Source organism: Poromitra crassiceps (genome assembly GCF_964638095.1).
Source record: "Poromitra crassiceps genome assembly, chromosome: 1".
Lineage (NCBI taxonomy): Eukaryota > Metazoa > Chordata > Actinopteri > Beryciformes > Melamphaidae > Poromitra > Poromitra crassiceps.
In genome coordinates, this window is record NC_139623.1 from 120,549,542 (window position 1) to 120,576,357 (window position 26,816).

General features: G+C 43.9%; 1 protein-coding gene across 1 annotated transcript in view; it reads left to right on the top strand.

The window, feature by feature from the left end:
* Window positions 1-17,180: 17,180 nt before the first annotated feature.
* The window catches only part of LOC310775148 (prolyl 4-hydroxylase subunit alpha-2-like), a 113,274-nt gene continuing 103,638 nt past the window's right edge, over window positions 17,181-26,816 (top strand). Inside the window, exon 1 of the mRNA XM_083635243.1 lies at window positions 17,181-17,270. The gene's annotated coding sequence lies outside the window, so the exon portion shown is untranslated. The remainder of the gene's footprint in view (window positions 17,271-26,816) is intronic.

Sequence of the window (26,816 nt, forward strand, 5' to 3'; positions counted from 1 at the left end):
CACACACACACACACACACACACACACACAGCATGTGTGAACCCCCAGGCCGGAATAAGCGATACACACCAGAGTCTCTGTCAAGCCCGTGAGCTCAGCTGATGAGCTTTGATTAAAGCAGCTGAAACCCAAAACTCACCGCGTGTGTGTTCACTTTCAATCACCCCCGGCTCTCTCTCTCTCTCACACACACACACACACACACACACACACACACACACACACACACACATACACACACACACAGGCACATACACACACACACAGGCACAAGGTCTTTGTGTGTTTGTGTGTGTGTGTGTGTGTGTGTGTGTGTGTGTGTGTGTGTTGGTGTGTGTGCCTGCATGTGTGTCCTCCCTAAATCATCTCTGCAAAACAAGGAGGCATATCTGACCCCGTGACCTCTCCGGCGCATGACTCGCCAAGCGGAGCCAAGCACAGGACGAGCCTGAATGTATGGAAATGCTTGAAACATCTGGAAAACCTTAAGCTGCACTAAATGAATGGGTGAAAGGAGATGCCGGCTTTTCTATCGTTATTTTGTCATCATGTGACACCCCAAAGCACCAGCAGAGGAACACAGAAAAATAAAAAGGTGCGAACTGCAACCAAAAAGTGATGCCACATTTCTAGTTCCACAAAGAACCTTTTAATTTCCCAAAGAACCATATGGGATAATAAAATACTTTGAATTATTGGATGGCGATAAAATGTGAAAAATAACCAATACCAATACAAGGGCAGATAAACAAAAACACAATGCAGGTGTCTAAGGAAAGATGGTTCTGGAACAAATGGTTATTTAAAAAGGTGGTTCACATAACATGGGGTACAGGGTCCTTGAGGGGGTTCTAGGGGTCCCTCAGCACATTGCTAAATTGTTCAACTTTAACAGAAATAATAATAATAATGTGACTCTCAACCTCGTCATGGGATTCTGGACAAAATCATATTTTGCAGTAAAAGATATTGTAGCGTGGGGAAAGGTGGAGTAGTTTATGGGATAGCTAGTAGTTGTGTATGTCTAACTGTATCTGTCTGTTATGTTGTTCTGTGCATGTGGGGTATGGGGTTTTGGAGTGGCAAGTGAAGGGAGCATAGGGCCAGGGGGTGGAGACTAGGGGAGGAAGTGGAAATGGGCTGGGAGAGTCGGGTGAAGCTGGGAAGCAGAGCAGACGTGCTGCGGAGAGCTAGGCTAGGCTAGGAGAAGCTAGCGAGGTGTTGGCGTGCCCTGCCTTTATGTGAGTCTGTCCGCTCGCTAATAAAGAGTTTGATAAACCAAGGATCTGCCTCGGTGTGCGTCTCATTTCGCCACAATATTCTCAGATTTGAGTTTGAGAGGCAAGGGTCTCTATCGTTGCATCGGCCTATAACCTGCGCCCAGCGCCCGGCGCAGTGCAGATTGGAAGGCGTGGACCGGCCCACTCGATATTTTGGTGTCGGCGCTACAGGCGGCCTTAGGCATTATAACCACACCTTTTAAGCGTAAAATTATGCACAATCTGCTCATTGGAGAAGTGCAGTAAACGAATCACAAGCTTCCCTTTTAAGCTCCAGTTTAAGCTCAAGATCCAGTCTGGTCAGAAAAGCCAAGCGCTCTGAGCTCCCCCCCCCCCTTTCTGTCTCCAATATATTATTCCATACTATTATGCTTATCAAACCTATCTAACTGCAGTTTAAATACTGCAAGCATGTAAATACGCTACACTATAGCAAGATCAAAGTGAAAAGAATGTTCTAAACACATTGGCTAGAAGAATAATAGCCTATCCCAATGGCGTCATGATGAGATTAGATTGGTGAAAATTTGTCCAGATTAGAATTATATTGTTTTCTCTCGCTACCTTTTCTTCTCCAGTGCTGCAGATGATGCACATAAATATAGCCTACATTATGTAAAGTCATTGCATATAAGTAAGTAAATGTGAAGTAAGCCAAATCTTATTGCAGCGGAGCGACATCACAGAACCGTGTTACGGCTGTCTCTCATCTAAGTCACATTGCGAGGGATAGGGATATACAGTATATACCACCTGCGTTGCATATATGTTTCACATAGGGTTGTGTTTAGATTTCAATGTTTTATTTTGGCCAATATTGAAATGTTCGAGAATTGCATGTTGTGTGAACAGAAACATTATTTCTATCTACCACTTTAGGCAATTTAGGCTGATTTGGTTGAGATTGTATTAGCCTCAATGCATGCTGGGAGATTTGAGGGAGTGAGAGAGAGAGAGAGAGAGAGAGAGAGAGGGGGAGAGAACAGCCTCTGAATGACAGGGGCTCAAAACTACGATATAACAACTTTTTTCCATTGGTCTTTGTGCCTGTCTGACGCGCGAGAGAGAGGGAGTGAGAGAGAGAGAGAGGGGGAGGGAGTTTGAGATGGCAGAGGAGATCTCCGCGCAATTACGCACAGTAGCCTAATATAACCGGCGCACTGAATAAGGCCTGGTTTTGAAAAGCGCTCTGTGCTAAATTAACGCCAGGGGGGAAGATATCGTTTGGCCGGTATTTAAGGCCGAAACGCCCATTCTGGCCTATTCTGGCACTGCGCCACGCCTCTTTGGCGTAAAGCGCATTTCGGGGCCTAAAACCATGTTGCTCTTCCCGAGGCAGGCTCAAGGCACGTTTTTTGCGGGCTGTACCAAGATAGGGCCCAAGATCTCATCAAATGGGGGTCCATGGCCCTATGTGTGTATGTATATATGTATATATATAGATATATATAAATCACCGCTGCTTTGGCTGTGATTGGTTGTTCTATGGCATTACTCTGAAGAACCATTTTCGATTCCAGTTGGCAACTTTCTTCATAATGTGAAGCAGCCAACAGCATATTTCACTGACATCACACACTTGCAAAATGTGCTGGCCAAGCGTCACCATCATCATGTATCAAACACAAGATGACACATTCCTCAATGTCTGACGTTCTCTTTTTCCCACCTCCCTCTCTAAATGCTTTCTGTGTGTCAGGAAGATGTGTGGCATGCCAGACATTCACTTCCTCTGCACATGCAAATGAGTCAATCACAGCTTCACGGCCGATTTCAGAGGCGCCACTCAGGTGTGAAAAGCACCTGTTGGAAGGAGTGTTATTCTCTGAACATAATACCTTTCTGTTTAGGAGCAGAGACGCCCTATTGTGTCAACAAGGACAGGTTTACTGTAGGATTCATATTCACATTATTGTGATATTTGTGGGAGAGTTGGCTTGAATGTGGAAAAATAAGTGCGGAAATGTCTTAACAATACTTACAATTAACAGATAAATTGTTGTAGCTGTGTAAATGTGTTGTGTATTGTGTGACAGTAATTAATTACACTTAATTAATGTCATTTATATCAATGCAGTGTATGTGTGCAGTTAGCAAAGAGTGACACCTGCTGACCAAAGCATGAATACAAAGTGTCTGTGAGTGAGTGAGTGAGTGAGTGAGTGAGCGAGCAGAATTGTGCTCAGCCACAGCTATGCCATTTTACGTGTGATCGTGCTGAATCTTTCAGGAAGTGTAAAGAGCCTAATGTGACCTAATGGAGCCAGATTTATTTTTAATTAAGGCCGACTAAATGGGCAAAATTAGTGGTCAAAATGACTCAACAGATTCAGCAGCATGGACAGCTCCAGAGTGGAGTAGCACCCAGGTGAGCGGAGTTGGAATCAGCCAGTGAGGTGGTCTATGAAAACCGTCTTGGGCTGGGGTGGCCAAACTACCAACTACGGCCCGCTGCCCGTTTTTAAAGGACGGCTTTCCCGTGGGGAATATGAATATATATTAAATCTCACGCCCCTAAGGTTTTCGAATCCATTGAAATTTTTGAAATTGGTTGTTCAGAGATATCAACCAAAATCCACTCTGTGTGGGGGGGCGGGCTGGTGGGGGGGAGGGGCGGGTGCGGGGAGCCGAAATCCTACAGTTCCCACAATGCACTGGGCTCGCGTGGCCTTAGATTCCACGCCCACCTCCAAATTGCACCAAATTTAAACAGTAGTATATATGTCGGGAGATGTCTTCATAAAAAAAAAATCATGCATTTTAAGGCATTTTCCTAGGAGTTAGGAGCATCTGATGTTGTAACTATTTCATGTAAAAATGTGTAAAAACAGGTACATTGCTCAGCGTTGATTTCGTTACTTCAACGCACCTTCTACTAGATGTAAAATTTGACGAGCTTTCCAATGCCGCCAGTCCCGTGTCTGTACGTGCTTCCGTTCCCGAGATATGGTCTCTTTGCAAGGAGCTATGGGAAGCTAACATTAGCTACCGTAGGCTAGGCGGTGGAAAAAGATGGCTGCCTTTTGTTTTTCTTCAAGACCTCTGAAGGGGCGTGGAGGACCTCTAGAGGCGGGACCATGGCGGCACAGGCCCACAAGTAGTGTAGTTCATAGGTGCTCGACTTCCGCAAGGCTGGACTTGACGCCCCGACGCGTTTTACGTCAGAGCGTCATGAAAATAATGTGAGAGATGGTTGATAGGTCAGGCTGTGAACAACCAATTTCAAAAATTTCAACGGATTCGAAAACCTTAGGGGCGTGAGATTTAATATATATTCATATTCCGGGAAAACCGTCCTTTAAGTGGCCCGCCATGAATTTAGAAAACAAAAGTGTTTGCTAAAAACGTTTTTCCGTTTTAAAGTTTAAAACGGAAAAACGAGAAAAAGAAAACAAAACGAAAATAGTGGGAAAAAGGGAAAAAAGGAAAGGAAAAACACAAAAACACATTCCCCCCCCATTTCCTTTTTTTCCCATTTAAAACCATTTAAATGGGTTATACTTGAGTACCCTGACCTGGTCAATTAATTTTTTTGTCTGTTTTTTTCTTTACATTTTTACTACTGAATGTTGGTGAAATTATCTCTGTCTTAATCTGGTGGCACAGGAAAATAATATTTGAAAACATACAGAAATACCCATTGTAATAGGTAGAAATTAAATTTTTGATGGCACAAGGGTTTTCTGGTCTAACGTTTTTTCCGCTTTCAGTCTAAACCGGTTGAAAATTGTTTGTCCCGCGACTCCTTATATTTTTCTGTATGCGGCCCACAACCAAAAAGGTTTGGCCACCTCTTGGGAGAGAGAGGAGAAGATGCCAACTTTGTGAGTGAGGCTTGACTAAATGGCCAGTCACCCAGGGATGGGTATTCTGCTAGTCCAAGGAATATTTAGTAATAATGTGACATTTTCATATAAATAAACATGTTTTTCTCATTTCTACCCTCAATACCATTTGATATAGCACAATAGTGATTCATCACATCACATTCATCACATTTGCTGTTCTAAACATGGAGTCTGGCACACTGTAGGTGAACACTGTTATAGTGTTCAGGCAAAGATCAGACTAGAGCAGAATAGGACAGGCCAGACTAGGCTGTAGATTAGCTAGATCCCCTATGTCCCAGTTAGCTCTGGTTAAAGGAACACTCTGCCCATTTTCAACCAGCTTTGTATCATTAGAACATCAGTAGTATATCAGAAAACTGTAAACTGTTTTGAAGTCTGTCATTTAATTTGACAGTTATTGAGTGTTAAAGTGTGGACCAGTGACATCACTGGTCCACACGAACTCAAATGAATAACTCATTAACTCAAATCAACTCTCAATAACTGTCAAACTAGATGAATGATGAATAGTTTGACAGTTATTGAGAGTTGATTTGAGTTAATGAGTTATTCATTTGAGTTAGTGTGGATGTCACTGGTCCACACTTTAACACTCAATAACTGTCAAATTAAATGACAGACTTCAAAACCGTTTACAGTTTTCTGATATACTATTGATGTTCTAATGATACAAAGCTGGTTGAAAATGGGCGGAGTGTTCCTTTAATGTCGTAGTCAGTTTGTCTGATCTTCTCCCCCCCCCCCCTCTTTCTCTTTCCCCCTTCCCCTGCTCCTTCCCCACTTCTCCCTTCCTGTTCTCTCCTCTCCCACATTTCCCATTCTCCCCCCACCTCCTCTCTTTCCATGCTCTTTCCTCCCCCACATCCCACCGATCTCCCCCCTCCCTTCTCCTCTTCTCCCCAATTCTCCTGCTCTCTCCTCTTTCTCCCCTCCTCTGCTTCCCAATTTTCCCCATTCCCTGCCACTTCCTGCTCTCCCCTCTCTCACATTCCCCCTGTTCTCTCCTCCCCCACATTTCCCATTTTCTCCCCACCTCCTCCCTCTCCATGCCCTCTCCTCCCCCACATCCCCCCACTCTACCTCCCTCCTCCCCTCTCCTGCTCTCTCCTCTTCCCCCTTCCCCCATTACTCTAAAGCATAGTACACATTCTACTCCAAAGCATGGCACCCATTCTATCTCCTCCCACTATTCCGCCACTATTTAAAGCATGGCACCCATTCTACCCTAAAGCGAGGCACCCATAAGCTCTATATGTGAACATCTGTTTATTTGACTCACTACTAAAGGCTTGCAGCCAATTAAATTAAGCATAGTTTGGTTGCTCAGAAATCGACATATGTCCGTTTGCAAGATGTGTGTCTATATTTCTCTATCATATAATTGTTCGATGTGTTATTATTACTACTGTAATTTGTTACTGTTGTGTCAGCTAGCCCTCCTTTCCCTGTTCTCTCCATATAGTCTCCCATTCTCCTCTATACTCCCATACTCTTCCATACGCTTTCTCCTCTCCCACATTTCCCATTCTCTCCCCACCTCCTCCCTCCCCCTGCTCTCTTCTCCCCCACACACCCCCCGCTCCCCCCCCTTCCCCTCTCCTGCTCTCTCCTCTTGCTCCTTCCCCACCTCCTATACCCTCCAACATTTCCCATTCCCTCCCCACCCCATCACTCTCTCACATTCCCCCTGCTCTCCTCCCTTCTCCTGCTCTCTCCTCTGCTCTATCCTTCATTTCTATATTTTCTATATTTCTCTATCAATTGTTCAAATTGTTATCTTTATTCTGTAATTTGCTACTGTTGTGTCAGCTAGAATTAGCTAGACATATTTTCTGTGAAGCCCTCTGAGACATGCTTGTGAATTAGGGCTATATAAATAAACTTGACTTGACTTGACTTGACTTGACTTGTAGGTATTTCCCGGAGGGGAATTCTCAGGCAAGTGATGCATTTTACATTACATTACATTACATTACATTACATTACATTACATTACAGCAGCAACAGCAGTTTGTTTGAAATGCTCAGAAGAAGAACTGGCTACTTAGCACTGATAGCCACCATGACTGAACAGAAAAAGCATAGAGCGCCACCTAAATAAACTTTAACTTGATCAGAAAATCTGATGAAAATGAGGTCACAGCACAGGAGTCAGTTTGATTGACATGGGCAGTGCAGATTTGTTGTTGTTGTTGTTGTACCGATTAGTTCCAAAGATGTCACCAAAAAAAGAAAGAAAAAATAGAGGTTATTGTAGATATACCACTTCACTGAAAACAATTGCTGTAATGCTTGAGAGGCATTTGTCTGTTTTCAAATGACTTTCATCCATTGGATGCTGCTGACACTTAGTGGACATTGGTGAACAGTACAGCTCTGCCTAACCATCAGTTTAAATGGGCCATGATCCACTGCCTGAACACTTGCACAGAAATACTTCATTTCCCCACCCAAGAGTTTTGATAGTATGGATTATGGATGTACCGTGAGTTTTGCATATCGTCGCCTTGCTAAACTAATGGCCTAAGTCATATTTTCAAGTTTTTCAGGAGACACAAAAAACTGAACCAAATAGAGAGTATATGATATTCCTTAATCATTTCACACAAAAAGGTTATGACAATATATGACTATTAACATACAAATAACGCTGTATGTCAAATCATGTTGCATAAGTGGATTAAATGACTTAGGCCAATTTATGAACATGCCGTTGCATCTTAGGCAATTTTAAACCTGACTTAGGCAAAACACTGCACATCTTTTATTCCCACTTCTGTGACCACAAACAGTTTAAAACGCTAGTGGAGCACATAGATAGAGACTCAGGAGACAGAGGGCAGTTTGACTTTTATTTAATAAAGCAAACTCATCTTTACTGCGTCACTCTTAACAAATTGTAATTTAAACTTAAACTTAAATCCTTCTTAAATCAAACAATGTCAGTTAAATCAAACACTGAGGAGGCATGTGCCTCACTTCTTCCTCCAGCTCTTCTTTGCTGGGTCACTCTTAACAAATTGTAATTTAAACGTAAATCCTTCTTAAATCAAACAAATGTCAATTAAATCAAACACTGAGGAGGCATGTGCCTCTCCTCACTTCTTCCTCCAGCCCTTTGCTGGGTTTTAACTAACCCTTTAACATTTCAAACAATTTCACTGCTCACAAGTAATTTTTTGCAAGTCCAAGTCAAGTCTCAAGTCTTTGAGGGGCAAGTCCAAGTCAAGTCTTTGAGGGGAAAGTCCAAGTCAAGTTTTTGAGGGGCAAGTCCAAGTCAAGTCTCAAGTCCCTATGGATGAGCGTTCTATCCAGCTGCATGTACATGGTCCTTCGAGCCCAGATGGGCCTCAGCAAGTGGGAATGGACCAGAGGAACCAGCAGCCAGTAGGGGGAAGAAGGGCACCTCCATACCTTCAGTTGTGGGGATATCATCCACCATCGCACCCCCCTCCCCCACAACGATACCATCCCCATGTAGTTGGGCCTACACCTGAGCGGCAGCATGGTCAACCTGCACGAGACACCATGGACTATTTGAGACACCTCTTGAGGAGGCTTGATGCGGTAGAGGGATGCTTGTACTCAAGGAAAGCGCTCCCTGTGCCTCACCCAGCCCAGGCGCTCCCTGTGCCTCACCCAGTCCAGGCGCTCCCTGTGCCTCACCCAGTCCAGGCGCTCCCTGTGCCTCACCCAGTCCAGGCGTTCCTGGTGCCTCACCCAGCCCAGGCGCTCCCTGTGCCTCACCCAGTCCAGGCACTCCCTGTGCCTCACCCAGCCCAGGCGCTCCCTGTGCCTCACCCAGCCCAGGCGCTCCCTGTGCCTCACCCAGCCCAGGCGCTCCCTGTGCCTCACCCAGTCCAGGCGCTCCCTGTGCCTCACCCAGTCCCGGTGCCCCCCGCACCGCCAGTTCCGATGCCCCCCACACCGCCAGTCCCAGTGCCCCCGCACTGCCAGTCCCGGTGCCCCCTGCATCGCCAGCCCTGGTGGGCCCCCTGGCGCCAGTCCTGGTGCCCCCCGCACTGCCAGTCCTGGTGCCCCCCGCACTGCCAGTCCTGGTGCCCTCCGCATCGCCAGTCCTGGTGCTCCCCGCATCGCCAGTCCAGGTGCCCCCCGCACCGCCAGTCCCAGTGCCCCCCGCACTGCCAGTTCCGGTGCCCCCTGCACTGCCAGTTCCGGTGCCCCCCGCACCGCCAGTCCCGGTGGCCCCCCTGGCTCCAGTCCTAGTGCCCCCCGCACTGCCAGTCCCAGTGCCCCTCGCACTGCCAGTCCCGGTGCCCCCGCACTGTCAGTCCCGGTGGCCCCCCCAGCTACAGTCCCGGTGCCCCCCTGCAGCCCCTGCTCTGGTGGCCCCCGCACCTCCATCTGCTCCCTTGGCGCCCATCCCTCGGCGCCAATCTTCCGTGGCTCCCATCCCTCGGCGGCACCCTCCAGAACAGTCCAGCCGGAGTCGACAATATCCGGGCCGGCCCCCTGAGTATACCTGCCGGCGTCACCAGCATCCAGGTCGGCCTCCGGAAAGGTCCTGTCTGTGGCATCAGTGTCTGGGACATCATCCGGGGTTGCTCAACCTGTCTGCTCTGCCTCCTGGATGCCCTCCGGACCAGATGGCCCCTTCAGCCCGGCCGTCTTGGCTCTTTTTCCACCGGCCATGCAGCTTGCCCCATTTCACCCTGCTATGGGGCGGCCATGACAGCCGAACGGTTTGCCTCATTTACTCTCCTTACCTTCAATTCCTCTGCCTCTAGTCACTTTTCTTAGTATACATATTCACTAGTGAATATGGGGGCGGCTGTACAAAAGTGACTCTCGGACTCCAATTCCCATAACCCATCACTCCCTCACCTCCAGCCATTTTCCCTCCCCTAAGCACACCTGCACCTAATTCTGGACTGATGACCACACACCTGCACTTAAGAGGCTCTAAGAGCCTTCACACTCAGTGTGTGCTCCAGACAGCAGTAGGCTGCTTTCGTTCTTCCCTATTGATTGCCATGTACAGATGCATTATTTGAAGCCTAAATCATCTGCTTGTACATCTGCATCTGCTTGTACATCTGCATCTGCCTGTACATCTGCCTGTACATCATCATCAAGGGATCTGCTTTAAATAAACACCCTTGGCATATGTTCCTCTGGTCCTCTTCATTCTAATCGGTGTCCCACTTGCTGAGGCTACACCCGTATCCAACCCACTAGCAGTTTGTACATACAAAGAGCTTCATTTATGTTGAAGTATTTCTTTTTCCTTGATGCAGATGCCATTTTAAAAGCTTGTAAAATGGCCTAAGTCGCATTGTCTTGTGACTTAGGCAAAAATAAAATGGCCTAAGTCACAGTTAGATTGATTTAGTCACACTATTGATTTAGGCCATTCGAATATTGAGGTAAAAACAGCATTTTCTTTTCAATTAGGATGTTGGCCGTTTTACCAGAGGTGGGGAGCATCCTGAAGAGCTGACTTAGGCAAAAATATCATTTTCGGGAAAAAAGTGACTTAGGCCATTAGGTTAGCAAGGCGACGATATGGATTATGGATGTACCCTGGGTTTTGCATATTGATTATGGATGTACCCTGAGTTTTGCATATGGATTATGGATGTACCGTGAGTTGTGACTACATGGATTATGGATGTACCATGAGTTGTGACTATAGTATGGATTATGGATGTACCGTGAGTTGTGACTATAGTATGGATTATGGATGTACCGTGAGTTGTGACTATAGTATGGATTATGGATGTACCGTGAGTTGTGACTATAGTATGGATTATGGATGTACCGTGAGTTGTGACTATATGGATTATGGATGTACTGTGGGTTTTGACTATAGTGTGGATTATGGATGTGCCGTGAGTTGTGACTATAGTATGGATTATGGATGTACCGTGAGTTGTGACTATATGGATTATGGATGTACCCTGAGTTTTGCATATGGATTAATAATAATAATACATTTATTTTATATAGCGCTTTTCAAATACTCAAAGTCGCTTTACACAATACATGGGTCACACATAAAACATAACAGAGACAGACATAAAACACAAACAACAAAAGGAAAGGAAGGGGGGGGGGGGGGTTGGCCATAGCAACCAGAGAGCAGCGGCAGCTAAACGCGCCAGCGTTCACTCAACCGGAGCAGGGCCAACCTCTGAACATAAAACATAACAGAGACAGACATAAAACACGGACAAACAACAAAGAAAGGAAGGGGGGGGTTGGCCATAGCAACCAGAGAGCAGCGGCAGCTAAACGCGCCAGCGTTCACTCAACCGGAGCAGGGCCAACCTCTAAACATAAAACATAACAGAGACAGACATAAAAACACAGACAAACAACAAAAGGAAAGGAAGGGAGGGGGGGGTTGGCCTTAGCAACCAGAGAGCAGCGGCAGCTAAACGCGCCAGCGTTCACTCAACCGGAGCAGGGCCAACCTCTGAACATAAAACATAACAGAGACAGACATAAAACATAAAACACAGACAAACAACAAAAAGAAAGGGGGGGGGGGTGAAGGCTGAGGGATGTGTGGAGGCAGGGGGATGGGGTGGGGGGAGAGGGTAGGACTGTGCGTGCATGTCCATGTATGTGGGCCCAATAGTCATTGGAGTTATAGTTATAGTCATATACGTAGAGTTATATAGAGCAGGGTGGATGCAGTGGGCCTCAGGCTGCAGAGCAGGGTGGATGGAATGGGCCCCAGCCCCAGGCCACAGCTAGCAGAGCAGGATGGTGAAAGCCCCAGGCCACAGCTAGCAGAGCAGGATGGTGGAAGCCCCAGGCCACAGCTAGCAGAGCAGGATGGTGAAAGCCCCAGGCGGCAGCTAGCAGAGCAGGATGGTGGAAGCCCCAGGCGACAGCTAGCAGAGCAGGATGGTGTTAGCCCCAGGCCAACAGCTAGCAGAGCTGGATGGTGGAAGCCCCAGGCCAACAGCTAGCAAAGCTGGATGGTGGGTGGTGAAGGCCCCAGGCCACAGCTAGCAGAGCTGGATGGTGGACGGTGGGTGGTGAAGGCCCCAGGCCACAGCTAGCAGAGCTGGATGGTGGGTGGTGAAGGCCCCAGGCCACAGCTAGCAGAGCTGGATGGTGAACGGTGGGTGGTGAAGGCCACAGCTAGCAGAGCAGGATGGTGGAAGCCCCAGGCCAACAGCTAGCAGAGCTGGATGGTGGAAGCCCCAGGCCACAGCTAGCAGAGCTGGATGGTGGGTGGTGAAGGCCCCAGGCCACAGCTAGCAGAGCTGGATGGTGGACGGTGGGTGGTGAAGGCCCCAGGCCACAGCTAGCAGAGCTGGATGGTGGACGGTGGGTGGTGAAGGCCCAGGCCACAGCTAGCAGAGCTGGATGGTGGATGGTGGAGGCCCCAAGCCACAGCTAGCAGAGCAGGGTTGGTGGATGGTGAAAAGCCCCAGGCCACAGCTAGCAGAGCTGGATGGTGGATGGTGAAAGCCCCAGGCCACAGCTAGCAGAGCTGGATGGTGGATGGTGAAAAGCCCCAGGCCACAGCTAGCAGAGCTGGATGGTGGATGGTGAAAAGCCCCAGGCCACAGCTAGCAGAGCTGGGTGGTGGATGGTAAAAGCCCAGGCCCAGGCTGAAGCTAGCAGATGCAAGTAGCACAAACAATCCTACCACAATTGTCCATAAAAGCAGGTGAATCGGGTGTAGGATCCAGTAAATTATTTGAAATCCAGCCATAGATTCTAAAGTCAGTAAAACATGCTCACAAAAGAGTGAGATTTCCGATTAAAAACGAGTTATCACTGACAAACACAGAACAGAGACACAGGACAAAAGTCAGTTGCCGCCATCTTGGATCAAGACCGTGGGATTGTGGATGTACCGTGAATGTTGACAGATCATCACTTTTCTTTCAGCAACGAAGCTTGAAACGTTTGCATTGAGGCTGTGTTGTTTTATTACCACTCCGACAGTAACAACATCTTTCTTAAACTCACGTTATCTGTCTGACTGTCTGACTATTATTTCACGTCTTTTCCAGTGTGAAGCTAGCCAGTCTTAACACACCACTTCCTGTTCTTTCTAACCGAATTTCAAAGTAAAATGCCTTTGGCGTTTCTTTTAACATAGCCTATATAATACCAAAGCAAAAATAATTAATACAGTGACATGCTAGACATGTAACAACTTAAGTGTAAGGTATTTGGGGTAAAAAAAAAAAAAGTAACTAGTAACGTAACTAGTAACGTACTTAGTTACTTTAAAAAAAGTAATCAGTAAAGTAACTTTTATTACTTTTTTAAGGAGTAATCAGTAATCAGTACCTAATTACTTTTCCAGAGTAACTTGCCCAACACTGGTTGTGACTACATGGATTATGGATGTACCATGAGTTGTGACTATAGTAGGGATTATGGATGTACCGTGAGTTGTGACTATAGTATGGATTATGCATGTACAGTGAGTTGTGACTACATGTATTATGGATGTACTGTGAGTTGTGACTACATGGATTATGGATGTACTGTGAGTTGTGACTAGTATGGATTATGGATGTACCGTGAGTTGTGACTATATGGGTTATGGATGTACCGTGAGTTGTGACTATAGTATGAATTATGGATGTACCGTGAGTTGTGACTATAGTATGGATTATGGATGTACCGTGAGTTGTGACTATAGTATGGATTGTGGATGCACCGTGAGTTGTGACTATAGTATGGATTATGGATGTACCGTGAGTTCTGACTATGGATTATGGATATACCGTGAGTTGTGACTATAGTATGGAATCCATACTATAGTCACAACTCATGGTATATCCATAATTTTGGATTTATGGGGATATAGTTTAGATTAGTATGGATTGAACCATGAGTTGTGACTATAGTATGGATTATGTATGTACCGTGACATATTTTATGTGACATTGATTTAATTCATATTACTCTGTTTTCAAGCACACTTTATTATTATATTAGGGTTAATGACTTAGTTGGGCTTTGGGAGATTTACCTTTGAAGAACAGCGACGCCTGCTGGTCAAATCCCTTCACAGATGTCATCTCATACAAGATATTGGGCAATGTGAAATCTATGTTACAACTGGAGGTGATCGTGTCAGAAAGCTACATAGGAAGATTTCTGGAAGTTCATTATAGTCACTGTTTCACATGTCACAGTCTGAAATAGGCCTACCATGTGACCCCAGAATTTGGTTACTTACTGGGAGATGTTGACAGGCTTAATTTAACTCAAGATATTCTTATAAACTGGAAATCAGAAAACTCACCATCACAAAAACATTGGCTGAATGAACTTTCATCGTATTGCACTCCAGAGAAGATTATGTACATTGTCAGGAGAAATCCTGCAACATCTTCCTTCAATAAATCCCCTTAGCTAAAACTATTTATACACTCAGTGGACCTGCTATTTTATTTCCTTTTTTCCTTTTTTCTTTTTTATATATACCTTTAAGGTGTTGCGAATGATGTTGATCATTGTACCATTCCTGTGACGCCGTGGGGGGAGGGTATATGTTCATTGTTTGTATTGTCTAATTGTGTAATGTGTTTATTTTTATTTGTTACTGTATTTTACATGTATACAAACTGGCAAATGTACTGTATGTACTCCAAAATAAATTATGTAACTTTATATATATATATATATACATATATATTTAGATATATATATATATATATATATCTAACATCTTACCAAACTATCCTACACATTCATGTATAAAGTGACATAATTTATTTTGGAGTACATAGGTTATACATGAATGTGTAGGATAGTTTGGTAAGATGTTAGATTACAGCCCGCAAAGTAGTTAGTTTGGCCACTTTGTTGTGGAGTTCCTGCTTCCTGGGTGCTTCTGTTATTTAAATGTTTTCTTTACAAAAGCCTCCTTCAGCAGTACAGCAGCACAGCAGCAGCGCAGCAGCACAGCAGTGCAGCAGCACCTTGGAAATGGGGCAATAAGACGGACAAATTAGATTAGGGTAACATCTGGACAGCTCCAGAGGGGTGCAATCTTTTGTACTGTGTACGAGTACAGTACGTAAGAACACATACTGTGGTACAGGGAAAGATGTGAAGTTATGGAATAAGGGGGCCTAACAATTCAGGAACTTACTAAATTCATTCTGTAGGTTTTTTTTTAGGCCTAGCACTCGGGAGCCGAGGCGTCTATAAGATAAGCCTGTCTGTCTGTCTGTCTGTCTGTCTGTCTGTCTGTCTGTCTGTCTGTCCCCCCCCCAAAGAAAGAAAGAAAGAAAGAAAGAAAGAAAGAAAGAAAGAAAGAAAGAAAGAAAGAAAGAAAGAAAGAAAGGAAAGAAAGAAAGATGCCAGGTTGCCAACTGGGGACCGAATGAGCAGGTCGCCGATGATGTCATATGTGGCCAGGTCGCTGATGATGTCATACAGTCCTAGAGGAGATAGGGTCCACAGAACAGGCTGGGGCCCACACGACATTGTGGGGCTGGGGCCCACATGACATTGGGCCCACAGGACAGACGGTCTGTGCCATAACGGGAGGACGGACACGCAGTCCGTTATAGAAATAGCCTATATAAAATATTGTTGGCGATCAAATTTCTGTCGATCAATTAATCGTTGCTCCTCCATGGCAAAGATGATACAAGTTCCCAACCCAACCCATCTCACACATGTAGGCTACAATGCGTTATTTAGTAAATGCAATAATTGTGTTTCTCCTCTTATCCTAGTTACACAGTAAATCTTGAGACTCATTTGAAGTAGCCTATGGATGTTCATAGCCCACATAATCTAGTATAGCCTATTAAATGTTGGGCCTCTATTTAGTTTCTCTAGCATCAACAAAACGTAATATCAGAGAGCTTTTCACAGAACACCAGAAAAGTGAAAAGCCACGTGTGCATATTCGTTTTTTCCAGATAGTGTAGGTGTAGGTACATCCACTGACGAGCTCTGGAAACCAAGATCCAAAAATGTAAACGTGACGGGCAGCATGAATCACATTACCGTAAATATCATAAAGGACCACACTATTTTGCTGCTACTAATTTTTTGTTCTTCTGATCATGACGAGAATAGATCAGCTGCAAATACTATTTGGACTAGAGCAGGGATGGCCTGTGTGTGATGCAGGGCCATGTATGTTTCCAACCGTGCATTTTGCTATATTATTTCTGACCAAAAGCACTTGAATGACACTGTCTTCAAGTCATATCCAACCCACCCAGGTCATAATACCCTTTGAGACTCCCCCTTGGCAGAAGACTGAGGTTTGGTGGTACCAAAACCTCTCGGCTCACAGGGACAGCTTCTCCCCAACTGCCATCCGCCTCTTCAACGAGACCCGAAAGCCCCCAGAAATAAGTATTTCATCACGCACCACATCCCCACCCTGCCCCCCCCATAATATGTCACTTTAAAGGACTATATTTTGCACTTTATAATTGTGATTGTCTGTAGGCTATTGCTTTGTCTATTGATGTGATGTGTGCTGCATAGGCTACTTGCACTAAGTCAAATTCCCATGGGGTTTACTGTGGCTATTAAAGTGAATCTTGAATCTTGAATGATTTCAGTGCATATAACTACGGTGACAAAGTGTTAAATATGACTGAATTGAGATGCTGAGTGTCCTTTAGGGAGCGGAGAGCATGAAAAGCCTGTCTACAACTGAACAAGCTATTGGTTAACTTATTCCTACATGTTATTGTTTGCTATTCCATTTAAATAACTAGAATTAGTGTATTATGTTTCTGTTTTCACTGTTTAGTCATCATGCTTTTTTGTTTAAAAAGTAACATGGCATTTCTTGAGTCAAGCGATGCAATGCAAGCTTGATTTATTAAGGAAACATCAGCCACCAAAAAGCTACTTTTATTATGGGCCCAGTTTTGTTATTAAAAACCAAATGCACTTGAATACACGACAAGTCGTATTTACAAGGTCTGATCTCGGAATTCGGAGCTTACGGGGGGAGCACTTGAAGGCAGCACAAGTCAAAGCTGGAGGAATGTAGCTGTGCCTTTATTAGAAGCATTACGCCAGTCCTTCAGCGTGAGAGGAGGGTCTGTACGTGGCAGCGAGTAGAAGAAGCCTCTATCCTTTCCAGAACTGCGGACAGAATTTACAGTCAAAGGTGTGACGACGTGGATCTGTCAAAACCAGGGAAATAAAGGTAAGATACTAGATAATACCTCATTTCTGCCACAAAAGTCTTTGCTTACAGGGGGAAGCGGCTGCGCATTGAGCTCTCCTGCCCTTCCAATCCCAAACATGCTGGGATGGTTGTCAATAACAACTGTCTCTAACAGTTATAACAGGGGGGTAACGTGTCGCTTGACCCATGATGCCTGGAGCCAGAGTTTCAGGTTACCGAAACTGTGAAATAAACAGGGCGAGCCTCGAGCTTGCTTCCCTTTTGTGTTACGAGTTTGCATGTTACAATGTAACGGACTCCCTGCAAATCCTTCTATGTTTGCAATGTTGTAATACCGCGAAAAGGGGCAAGTTTCAAAACTGCGTGAACTTTGTTTCTAGTGCATCTTCGTGTCAAACGTGAGTGACAGTGATTTTAATCTCTGCTACACATCAAAGGGATCCGATCCCCTCAGCTGTTTTGAACCCATGCAGCAGGTCACTGGGACTGAAAGAGCTGCAGTGTTGGACATTTCTAGAAACGACACTGTGTTGGGCTGACGACACCTACTGAGGACGGTCCTGTGTCCAGGCTGGAGAGCAGATGATCTGCATGGAATGCTTGGATTTTGCTCCTACCAGTCATTGTAGTGTAGTAGGCTACTTCATTAAACAAGACAATTCTACCATTGTTAGAAAATTACCAGGTCAAGTTCAGTCTGCCATCATTCTTGATTTGAAACCGCCTGTGAAAAGGCAGTTATTAAACAAGAGCCTGCGATTTCAAAAGCCTTACACGAACAGATGTTCACAGGGGGGGAAATGCATCAAAGGAGAATAAACTGGTTATCCACTTAAACAAACAGTCCCAAATGTTCAACTCATTGCCCACAGTCTCCGCGTGCAGCCTCAGGCGTGGCATGATGTCATGGTGTGATTTGTAGGCTACTGTATATACAATGGCATCAAGTGGAGTCAAGCCATTGCAGTTTGTATAAGGGCAACAAATGGAGGGAGGCCATGAAGCTGTCACTGTAAAACTGAAGTGTTGGGCAGGTGACGGCAGGCTATCAGACAGAGAAAGATGTCTGTATCTCTGATATGTTTGGTAGCTAGATAGATAGATATAGAGAGCTAGACAATCATTATAGTCTGTTATTGGAATCATGATATGTTGATTTTGGGATAGGCTACCCCAGTGTTTCCTCTGTATTCATAATAGCAGCATTTAGAAACTGTGAAATATAAATGTGCATTGTAATGTAATCTTGCTATCATCTAAAACAAAGTGTTTTAGGTGTAATTATTCTATTATGATTAGACATGTTTTTTAGCACTACAAGCTTAACTTGAAACAAGGCACTGTTGCCTAACAGCAAGAAGGTCCCAGGTTCGAACCCCCGGCCCATCTCAGGTCCTTTCTGTGTGGAGTTTGCATGTTCTCTCAATGTTTGTGTGGATTTCCTCTGGGTGCTCCGGGTTTCCTCCCACCATCAAAGACGTGTATGTGAGGGTTAATACTCCTGTCAGTGCCCCTGATCAAGGCACTGGCATCGAGCTGGAGGTGGTCCCCGTGCGCTGCACAGTGGCTGCCCACTGCTCCTAGCTGTATGAAGGAAGGTTCCTAGTAGAGGATGGTTCAAATGCAGAGGGTGGATTTCCTCACAGGGACAATAAAGATAACTTAACTGGTTAACACAAATCAAACCCAAACAGTGACAAACTAGAATCCCCCTAACCTGACTCTGCCAGATGGGGACGGTATTGTGTTCACAAGACATGCACCATCTGAGCACATGCCCAGGATTGGACAGAACCAATCAGCGGCAGCTACGGGCGGGCTTTTTGCTGGTGTATTAACGCCATCGACAAGCGCCCGCCTGCGGAATGTTTATTCCATTCAGCTAATGTTAAGTTAGCATCAGCTGATGCTAGCTAATGCTGATAGTTTTAGCTCTACAAATGTTAATATGGCACTTTATGAACTTTAAACATTTGTAGTAGACAAATAACAATATAGATTCCTGTTATGAGGTCAGTTTATCTAAATAACACTAATTTGGATTTTCAATTTTAGAGGACCAGCCGGGACTGGGGCTAGCATGCCAAGCCACCTTGGCTGGACATGCCAAGCTCTGTTAAAAATCTGGCAATTTAATGTGTCACTGATTATTGGTAAACATAATTTATCGATATCGAACATAGTTTAAGATTTTGCACCTATTGTTAGGGTCTCCTGGTAAATCCGGTAGAGCCCGACCAATATGGGATTTTTCAAACCGATACCAATGCCGATTTTATGGAATAAAAGATTTCCGATACCGATATATCGGCCGATATTCTTTACATATGCGTAATATATACCTAAACACAATTTTTTTTGCAGTAATGATCCCTAAAAATATGGTTATCACACATGTGACAAAGATATGTATTGGAAGCAGGATATTCTAGTTTAAAATTACAATATTTAGTTTAAACACCTTGCTTCCTCCACCCTCAGCCATCTGTAATAAATAAATAAATAAAAGCGTCTGTGAGAGCAAAATGATTGATGCTCTCACACGTCATACTAACTGAATTATATATTATATTTGAGCTGGAACTAAACTAATTTGCAGTGTATGTGTTCTATTCTATAGTAGAGCTGGGTATTGGTTCAAATTTCAAGAATCGATTCGATTCCGATTCACAAGGTTGCGAATCGATTAATTTCGATTCGATTCGATTCGATTCGATTCCGATTCGATCAATTTTCAATATTGATTTGGTTAGTGATACCAAAACATGGTTTTTGAGCTGTACCCTGAATTACATGACTGTCCAGTTATGTAACACAGGGGTTTCCAACCAGCCAAGTAGATACATGGGGAAAAAAAGTTGCAGACCTGTTGTCAATTTTAATGGTTTTAGTTACACATATATTTACTCACCACGTGGTGACAAAGGGTAAATAACAGCCTTTTCATCTGTCAATAAAGACACTTTCACAATTATGCACAGTGATTTGATTTCAGCCTATATAATTTCTAAAAGTAGATAATAATGATCAAACATTTCCATTCATGTAGCCTACAGTATTTATGTTTTTGTTTCAACTACAAACATAATTAAACGTCAACTTGAAACTATGTTTCAACTACCACACACAGCACAATATTTTAGCCTGTTTAGTAAAAAAAAAAAAAAAAAAAATTTTTTTTTTTTTTTTATTAAAAAAAAATCGATCTCTGGACATATGAATCGATAATCGAGGATTAAAATGAAAATCGATTAAAAATCGGAGAATCGATTTTTTGAACCCAGCCCTATTCTATAGTCTATTCAAAATAGCTTAATCTTCACTAATTCATTTTCCTATTCATATTTAGGGCCTGTATTTCAATGGATTGGACTAAAAATGTTTTTTTCCTTCTCACCCTTGTGAGACACATGTCATCTTCAGCAATATTTGGCTGTTAATGTTACTGTATAAAGTTAATGGTCACAAGTTATCGTTGCTGCCGAATCAAGACTGAGATTGATAATAATAGTCCAAGCGTTTTACACCAAATCAGCTGACAGCCGTGTTATTTGCTATACAGGTTCAGGGGTGACAGTGGAAGACTTTGTAAATGCAATGACTGGAATTGTTAGGTTTGAGGGTGTACTGAACAAAACAGTTTTGTGTGAATACATGCTCAAAACAAACAGAGCACTACTCACGCGTCATCTAATGTTACTGTATAACGTTAACGGTCACAACTCATGGTTGCTGCCGAATCGAGAGATTGAGAACAGCAGCGTCAGCCGTGTTATTTGTTATACAGTTTCAGGGTGGTAACTTTGTAAATGCAATGACTGGAATTTTTCGGTTTGAGGATAATCTCCTTGTTTATTGTGGACAAAAACTAACGTGTTTTTGGTTAGAAGCCATCATCAGCGTGCATGTGAAACACACACATCCACTAAGCTGACAAGGAATTGAATAGCTAACGCTACATGCGGGTGACATGATATGCTCGTTTTCACGGAGAGTAAATAATAGGGACGTTATCTACTTTCCAGCATTGCATGGTACCAGCTAGGGATTCACATTTTCCCACAAATTCTGAAATCGATCATTGGTAACGTTAACGAGCAATCAATCGAGTAATTGTAATTAAAAATTAAAATAAATCCAAACCATACCAAATGCGTTTTTTCCTCAATAAAACCTTTATTTATACAGCAGCAACTTATTGTATATTTCTCACAGCATTGCATAGCATAGCCTACGCTATGAAACACATCAAAACGTAGAGGCATAACTTTTAGACATGTCAACATTTGCCCAGAATCCCCGCCGCAGCCGCTGCCTACTAGGTCCAACAGGGGCTCACTTACCGCAGATTGTTTACTTTTCTGCTCGCAGTGCATCCTGCAGCCGTCGCAGCTCTAAACGCTGATGCCGAGTTGCTCAGCTTCAGTCCAGGTGAGACTAGGATCTGAATGAACATTGTTCAAGTGATTGTTGTTGTACGTGCATCGCAACTTTTCCTCTTCCTCGCTGATGGTGGGTTGCTCCAGGTTTGAGGAAGAGGAGCCAGCCAATTTATCCGAATGAACACTGTTCAAGTAGAGCATCTTATGACTTGTCTGAAAAGGGCTATAGGGATGTATAGCCGAGTGTCCGGGTCCACCTATTACTTACACTTTGTTAATAAAACAATAAACGAGAGTCAGGCTGTAACATTATAACACGCTTTCACATTTATTCTCAAGACAGCTAGCGCCTAGCATTAGCACACTCGTCAACACCGGCTCTCGTCAACAAGTCCCCGCACTGCCTGTTCTACGGTAACTCTGAGGGGACATCCACAGAGCCTCGCATACACACTGACAGAATGCACGTTGCTTTTTGTTTTGTTTTGATCTAGTAAATTTTCACATGCTCGAGTAAATCCTTAACGAGCGAGTAATCCAGCTTCGATTAATTGTGTGCATCCCTAGTACCAGCATTGCATGGTAACGTGCATGGTAACTTGCGGTGGTAACTTTGTAAATGCAATGACTGGAATTGTTCGGTTTGAGGATAATCTCCTTATTTATTGTGGACAAAAATGAACGTGTTTTTGGCTAGAAGCCATCATCAGCGTGCATGAAAACACACACATCCACTAAGCTGACAAGGAATTTAATAGCTAACGCTTAGGGGTGTCACGATACACTAATTTCACGATACGATACGATACACGATATTGGGTTCACGATAACGATACGATACGATATTTTAACAATATTCTTTTTAACAAAAGTAAATAATTTTTATGTATTATTTATAATTTATTTAACCATGTGAGTCCCGTTGAAATCGAAACCTCTTTTCAAGGGAGCCCTGGGAAAATACTGGAAAAATAGTCTTTCATTTGAAATACACAAAATACAAAACAAATGCTGTTTTTGGAAATTGTTATTATAATAACTAGAAAACAACATGGAAGATAATGCTTCTCTTGCAATAGAATGTGTCACACTGTCACAAACTAAATGTTTGTTGCATGGTGAAAGAAAAATAAAGTATACAATCTATTTCTTAAATAACTCATGCTCAATGGTCCCTAAACTTATGTAATCTTATGTACCCCTTGAGCTGTTTTGCCATGTCAGTAGTAGTCTACCCCCTCACTCATGCGTGTTGATTCTGCTAAATTTGTTCTATTATTATTCAGGAGCAAACTTTTTTTTTTTTTTTTACGATATCATTTTTTTCTGACGATACGCATATCGTGACGTTTCGATATCGCGATATATCGTGCGACGAAATATCGTGACACCCCTACTAACGCTACATTCGGGTGACATGATATGCTCGTTTTCACAGAGAGTAAATAATGGGGACGTTATCTATCTACTTTCCAGCATTGCATCTTGCAACTAGCGTTAGGTAAGTTAAGATAGCCTTAGATAGCGTAAAAAACAGACTAAATCCAGTCCAATGTCCTCTGATGAGCTGCAAACACTTGCTCTGGTCATGCTTTGTTACGTTATGGGAAGCTAACGCATTAGCATCTGCTGCTGTATGGTGCTAACAAACTACAACATTAGGCTTTGTGATCAACTGAGTGACATGGCGGTTGTCAGGCAAAGGGGCAACATTATTGAAAGGGGAAATGATGGGGTGATTGTTTATTAACTTTCCAGTAGCCTACATATTTCACAAACTAACGTTCTTACCGTGAAGACATGAACACTAGTCGACAACACCAACACATCTACTGCTCAGCCTGCTGCTTCTGTCTCCACTTGCGTTTCACGCTCTGATCAGATTCATCCCACAAAGTAAACAGAGCACACACAATGCACCCCCCCCCCCCCCCCCCCCCCTCTCTCTCTGTCTCTCCACAAACATGTGCTGCAGTGCTGAATGGAAAATGGAGTCGGCACACTCTGCTGGACAAACGACGCTATTAGACACTCAAAGCATTGCTTCAGCAGCATTATATGGTCTGTAAAAGAAGTGGTCATATCGGCGTCTATCGGCAAACGTGCACGCCGATACCGATATATCTGCGGTAAGCCGATATCGGCCGACCGATATATCAGTCGGGCTCTAAAATCCGGCATATTCACGAGTTTCCTGGTGAGACGGTGGGCGCTTCCATGACACCCTCCCTCCCTGTTTCCAGCTGCCGGTTGCCTGTTTCCGCCCAGGACCGTTCATAGCGAAAGAGACTGAAAATAATCATAATAATTGTTGTGACTTTGTACCTACCTATGTCTTGTAATGGAGCCCCCCAGCACAATAATTTCACACGTGCATAATTGTACAACGGAGTGACAATATCTTGAATCTTGAAAAAGAGAGAGACCGCTAAAGCTACGTTCAATGACCAAATAATAAGAGTTCCGGTTTGGACGTTTAGCCTTCAAAACAAAAGAGGCCGCTATGCAACCACATACTATTTTTAGCCATTTTGGCTAAAATATGCCCATACAGTACCAGTGAATTGACATTCACCTCGTTTTTGTAAAATATTGCCGCTATGCAACCACACAACGTTACTATTTTTAGCCATTTCGGATAAAATAAGCCAAACGTTCCAAATCTTTGATAACGGTGCGCACCTCCTTTCTAGTGAAAAAAAATGTAAACAGGAAGTCGACAACCGGCAACCGCTGAGAATCATGAGAAATGTAGTTCCAGGAATAAGGTGAATACCATTAGATAATCCACCTAGCACTTAAAGGGATACACCACTTTTTTTGGAAGTTTAGCTCATTTGCCACATCCCTCCCACATAACCAAGATGCACGATGCCTTACTGGCACTGTCCGCTCAGTTTACAGTGAGCTACAGTCGTGAAGTTAGTAATTATCACCATAGAATGGAGGCTAATGGTACAGCTGTTAAAAATCTGCCAAAACACACATCTCACGGCGCCAAAATACATGTTGTGCTTCGGGTACTCACCACACGATGAAATATTAATCCAAAATGCACATAATTGGTCTTTTTGGAAGGGGAAAGTGGGCAATCTCTGTTTGTTCTGTTTACATTTTTGTCCCACTGATGATTTCATAGTGATGTCATAAGAAGTGATGTCATAAGAGCAATTTAATCTTATGACATCATTGATGATGTCATAGGCACTGATGATGTCATAGTGATGTCATAGTGATGTGTGTGTGTGTGTGTGTGTGTGTGTGTGTGTGTGTGTGTGTCTGTCTGTCTGTCTGTCTGTCTGTCTGTCTGTATGTATGCATGCTCCTTGCTTATGTGACCTAAAAGCCAGAGATTCCAAACGAGCTTCTCTGTCTCTTCATGTTAATGAATGGCCTGAATGAGGCGGGCAGTATAAACAGTTGCCGTGTGTGTGTGTGCATGCGTGCGTGCGTGCGTGTGTGTGTGTGTGTGTGTGCGTGTGCGTGTGTGTGTGTGTGTGTGTGTGTGCGTGCGTGTGTGTGTGTGTGTGTGTGTGGGTGCGTGTGTGTGTGTGTGTGTGTGCGTGCGTGTGTGTGTGCGTGGGCGCGTGTGTCCGTGCATGCGTGCGTGCATGCGTGTGTGCGTGCGTGTGTGTGTCTGTCCCTGTGGTGTGGATATCATTTTTCTCACAGGCAGAGATGGACATCCGTTAGCATCACAGCCTGGCTGCCACGTCGGGATGCTTGGCGACCAGAGGGGGGAATGTGTTGGGCTGAAAATAATCGCTGATGCTGTGTTACGTCACCAGTGTTGGGCAGTAACTTAGTTACATTAAAGGAGAATTTGGGTTTATTTGAACCTGGAGCCCTCTCCTCACATTAATTATGATCTGACGACTCACCCAGTGTTCTCCGTTGCGATTTTGAGCCTCCTAGGCGTTGTTGTGAGCTAAATAGTGTCCAAGCCAGTCCTTGAACGGCGCTGCATCGGGGCCAGATGGCAGCATGCTGTTCCTCCATGTAAATAGACAGTTTTCTTCCCGTTTTCTACCCATATCGTCATTATATGACCCCTAAAGAAACATCAGAATGCTAATCACCACCGGGCTGTTTCCAGTAGTGTTTACCAGGGATCTCATATCCTCATTCGGGGTCTGTGTCACCAACTCTCGTCAAGTCACGCGAGACTTTCCCGCCGGCTGGCCTGTGTACGGAAGCCCAGCTCCTGCACTCATTTCTCTCGTGCGTCTGTCCTGTCTACAAGCAGAAGACTAGCTCACTGAAAGATTTTGTGAAATATGGCTGAATATTTTTCTGATAACGAGGATATGGACGATGACTTTGTCTACGATGGCCGCCCTTATTTATTCGAACGATATGGGTAGAAAACGGGAAGAAAACTGTCTATTTACATGGAGTAACAGCACGCTGCCATCTGGCCCCGATGCAAGTTACTGCATTACTTTTTCCAGCGCTGGGGCAGCGCTAAAATGAAGTGTGGAGATAGGCCTGGCTATGTGAGACTTCTTCTAGAAATAGACTGCTTCAGCACTGTACCAGAGATTTTCATCCGCCATATAGCCTATTATCCCATAGACATTTCGGAAAATGCTTGTAAAATAGTTGTACTTCGTCGAACCAAACTAACGCTATAATCGGGAGAGACCATAGAACATTTCACTCGGACCAAAACTTAAAAAAAGATAGAAACAATATTTTCTTTAAACCCGTATTTTCTTGACGTTTTGGTCCAAGAGAAATGTTATGCAATCTCTCATGTTTCTAAATATATCTGTAACGTTTGGTTTGAACCAGTAAAACTATTTTTATACGCATTTTACTAAAAGTGTATGGGAAAATAAATGCTGGATGAAAATCTCTGGTACAGTGCTGAAGCAGGAAGTAGGCGGTCAGTTTGCCTCTCTATGCGATTAGTTTTTTGTCCTGTAGGCAAATAAATAAAAAGTATTCAGTTTGGCTGATTGTTGAGTTGACTCCTCCTGTAATTATTGTTCCAATAAAGTGGATTCAGTTCTAAAAGGAGCTGGCTAAACAGGTTGTACCTCACTTTACGGAAGGAGGGGGGGCGGTAGCTAAAGTAATAGTAATGTAACAACTAAGTAACATAACTACCTTTGATACAGAGTAATAAGTAAAGTAATTGTATTACTTTTTAAAGGAGTAGCCTAATCAGTAATAAGTA